Source organism: Octodon degus, unplaced genomic scaffold (assembly GCF_000260255.1).
Source record: "Octodon degus isolate 3935 unplaced genomic scaffold, OctDeg1.0 scaffold00095, whole genome shotgun sequence".
Lineage (NCBI taxonomy): Eukaryota > Metazoa > Chordata > Mammalia > Rodentia > Octodontidae > Octodon > Octodon degus.
Window position 1 is genome coordinate 5506548 of NW_004524671.1, and position 4709 is coordinate 5511256.

Below are 4709 nucleotides of genomic sequence, written 5' to 3' on the forward strand. Positions count from 1 at the left end.
AGCTATTGCAAGACTCAGATACTGGTTGGAAATTCCCGTCAGATTACCTTCACATTACTCTCAATTTCCCTTTGCTTTCAGTTTCTCAAAAAGAACAAATGAAATGAAATATAGCAGAATGTTAACCCATATGAAAATAAAGTGTACCCAAATATTGTAATGTATATTGCTGCGCTTCTTAAAACTGAGGGTTTAAATCTATTTAATTGGTCATTAACAACATTTCAAGGGGCTGGGAAGATGGCTCAGTGGAATAAGCGCTTTCCTGGCAAGCGCAAGGGCCTGAGTTCAATCCCCAGTTCTGCAAAAAAAAAAAAAATTTCAATTGATACAAATAAGGTATGCTTGGTACGTACATACATTCATCTTTTCTCCTGGAGAGATAAAAACACACAAAAATTGAAACTAGTAATTGTATGTTTCTCTCTCTACATATTTCCAGCATATGTAGCATTAGTAGATCTGTCCTGGTACCTGTGCCTTGGGGATTTCATTTTGGTTTCATCATATTAGGAAAAGAAGTGGCTCAGTTATATATGATTAGCTAGAGATTTTGGAGCCAGACACCTGCTGGTTGATAGATACTTTAGTACAGTATCATTTCCTGCTCTCTTTCCTGCTGCCCCTGCCCTTTCAGTGACTCTTGCCTCTAGAATCATGTTCAGAGTATGCATACACCTAGCACACAGTAGGTGCTCAGAAGTTAATTTCTTCCTTGCCTTCCTTATCTACCATCTGACCTCCATTTCCCCATATGATTCCAACCCAACAATTAGTGGTATTTACATGTTATGAAAATAGCTACTGGGTAAATTTGGATCCTACATGGATAAAGGAATTTTTACTTTCTTAGAAGCTTTTGGTAGACAGGGAAAAAATAACAGGGAAGAAGTGTTCTTCAGTAGAATATATTTAAGATTAGCAAGAAAAGATGGAAAATTACTGTGCAACTTTGTCCAGGTTACATTGATTGAAACATGTTTTTGGTGGATTGCTTTTCCTCGAAGAACTCTAAATGCAACTTCCTGTGAATTCCTCACCATCATCATGTTGGAAACCCTGACTAGGCCTATGTACTTAGGGAGTTTTGTCAGAAAACATTTTTAACTTGCAGTATTTAAATGAATCATATTTACTGTTCTTAAAATGTCATTCAAATGCATGTATTGTCTATTGTTTGGGGATGGGAACTAGTTTTGCAAAAAAAAAAAAACACCTAATGTTGTATAATAATGCCCCAATGATCTTGCTGGTTAAAAATACAGTATTTTTGGCCATAATTTTGTACTATAGCATTCTTTATTCTTGACTTTGTTTTCCTTGAAGTTGCCTAAACCCCTTTTGGAATATGTTAGATTGTAGGGACTCTTTTCTTCCTGAGACACTTTGTAGTGTACCTGCATTTTCTGAAGTAGGTGGCTTTAACAATTTCTAAGTACATATACACACGCACATGCACCTCTTACCATTGCTATGTTTAGGAATATCAGACCCTTTTAGTGAAAGTATACAGATAGCATTTATCAAATTTCCTCTTTAAGAAAAACTTGCCCTGAGACTATACTTAACTTTTAAGTACTATAGCTGGTTAGTAAAGACTCACAAGACATCACTTCTCTTCAGCTTGAGACCATTTTCTGGTTAGGAGAAAGAAGCCTCCCAGCTCCATCTGGCTTGCTGGATAGAGGGATACGTGGCTTCTCAGTGTTCCTCACTTGAATTCTGGTAGAAAGCGGAGTTCCATGTGGGAACGGGGCCTAGCACAGGTGTCTGTTTGTACATCTCATTTCTCAAAGTCTGATGGAAACTATCTTTTCCTCCTCTAGGAATTTTATGAAGTAGGTGAAGATGGCAAATGTTTTTCTAGAAAATAGGTGCTTACATGAGGACATCAAACCACAGAAGCAAAACCTGTTCCTGTTACTTATGATCACATCTTGCCAGCTGGCAACCCAGCCCTTGCCTAGGAAGGTGCTTTTTTCAAGTACTCTTCTGTATAGATACATTAGAGAAGAAAGTCTTCTTTTTAAGCTTTTGGTCCTGTAAATGGTACCCCCTTGCTGTTCAGGGATGGTGTGAATGAGGGCTGTCATTTAGGACATTCTTGGTATGGCCAGACACCATAGCCTGCCTTCTGAAGAACTCAGGTGCTGTGTAGCTCTGACTTGGGCTAAAGGCCTGGAGGAACAAGGTCTAGCTGTAGTAGCCTCTTAAGGAACCTTGGCCAAGGGCAAGAAAACAACCTCTAAATACTATTCCAGACAAATTCTTGGACTTGACCTTTATTCCACACAGTGAGCCCAAGCCTACTCTCTTCAGTTTCTTTTAACCTGTCTTGGAGTAATAAAAGAACAGGTCAGCTAACAAGCTGCTCAGCCTGACCCTTCCTCTTGCTGCCCTCTTCCACTTTCTCTTAGGTGGTAATATCTTCAGGGCTGCCTTTCGAGGACCTAGTTAAGCTGGGCTGGAAAGCCAGGGTGAAGCTTGATGCTGAAGAAGAAAGCCATTTCTGGTGGTCGGTTGGCAGTTTTCTTGCTTCTCTGTTGTCTGCTTTTGAGTTGTTACCATACTCATCAGTTTGTCCATATTAAAGCCCTCACTGACATGTGATCAGGCTCAGAAAACAAAAGGGTGCACTTGGAGGCTGGTTTGTTTTGTCTTCAACTGCCTGTGATTCCCATGGTCTCAGCTAGTTACAGTGCAGCTCCAGCCATTGCAAGGAAGTACTGAAGTACTGAAATGGTGTTTTCCTTTGGATTCTCCTGCCTCAAGACTATTGAAATTTGATCTGTGTTGATTTTTCTCTTCTTCCTGTTTTCCTTACGAATGCAAAGACCAGAATATTTTTGTCCCTTAAGCCTGAGGATAAAATAAAACAAATCACTCTTTCATCATGAAATGAAATTACACTGAGCCATGTTAATAGATGAGGATGGCAGGGCTCCCTGGTTGCTGGCCCTCTGTAGCTCTAGGCCTGGGCTCTGTGGAGAAGATAGACTGTACTTGTACAGTCAGTCTTTCAAACTTTTTTTATGGTTTTTGAGACAAGTTCTCACTAAACTCACTGTGCTGGCTTGGAACTTGAAGCACTCTCCTTTCTCAGCCTCCTGCGTGCTGGCATTGGGGCATGAACCACACAGTAAACTCAGGCATCTTTAGAAATGAGAAGACTGCAAGAATAGAGGCAGGCAAAATGTGATGTCTGCAAATAAGACCTCCATGCTGTGTGCCATGGCTGGGAGGCCAACCCAGCTTTTCGGGACAAGACCAAGGCTGTTCAGGAAGGGGCCTCCACTAGGATAGACACCTGCATTGGGCCCAGCACCCCTGGCAGCATGTTCTTGTTAGCACTGGCATGAGCACACCTAAAACAAAGGTGGCTCATTCTGCATCCGGTGTATCAGAAGGGTCCTGCTTTCTTTACATGGCTTCGGGGTCAGCTCCGCTAATGCCTAGTAAGGAGTTAACAGTGGGTTAGGGCAGGTTATGGGCCTGTGGCACTGCACTTGCACTGTTGTATTGTGTGCTGATACATAGTGATACGTGTTCCCACCAGTCGGACTTGAACCTCCCATGGGACGTAGAGAGAGGCTTCTGTGGGCCTCTCTCGGCCCTTAGACAAAGCGTGCCGGCAAACCTAGTAAACATGTGCAGGCCAGGTGCCGGACTTATGTGTAGAACAAAGGCATTTCTTCCCTGAGTCTTAGAGCTAATTATGACAAAGCAAATTGACATTCTATTCAATAGGTTTAGACAAGTGGCAACTATGCCAGAAGTGAGAAATACTTAAGACTCTTAAGTGACAAGAATGAGTAGCCAGGGCTGTAAAAGTGAGAGTAAAAGCAATCAGTCCAGATGTTACTTTGCTCTAGACACACACACATACACACATACACACACACACACACACATAGTACGTTCAGTGTATATGCCTGTGATGCCTCAGCAGCTCAGTCACTGCCAAATGAAGAGGAATGGCCCATGCAAGTGTTTACATCAGTTGGGAAAGCTCAATCTAAACTCTCAGGACCAAAATCTCTGAACATACATGACAGTATGTATATACAGAATCTGAATATGATTTGATCTTGGCATGAACACATACACCTATGTAGACATTAATAAATATATGTAGTGATACTTATCCCTGGGACTACTGTGAGCATTTTAACTCAGAAAATAAGTTTTCATTTTGACATTAAACAAAAAATTATAAAATCCACTAATTTTTTTTTTCTGTCTTTTGAAAATAGGGTCTCTCTTTGTATAATCCAGGCTAGCCTCACTCACAGCAATCCTGCCTCTGCCTCCCAAGTTCTGGGATTACAGGTGTGCGCCACCTCGCCCGGCTCTATTTCATTTTTTTAACCAGTTTTTCTAGGTGTCATCCAGATCTAATATAAAAACATCTAGCCATAACAAATGGAAAAGTTTGACTTTGTCTATTTGTTTTTGCATTACTAGGGATGGAACCTAAGGCTTTAACCATGCTAGGCAAGTGCTCTATGACAGCCAAACCCAGACCTTTCATTTGAATTTGAGATAGAGTCTAAGTTGTACATCCTGGTCTCAAACGTTTAATCCTCCTGCCTCTGTTTCCTGTTGACTGAGATTACACATGTGTGCCACTGTCCCTAACTTATTAAAAAAAAGGAAGGATAGCAGAATCTGGGCCATGGCACAAGTATCTTGGGATAATAAGGGCTGTA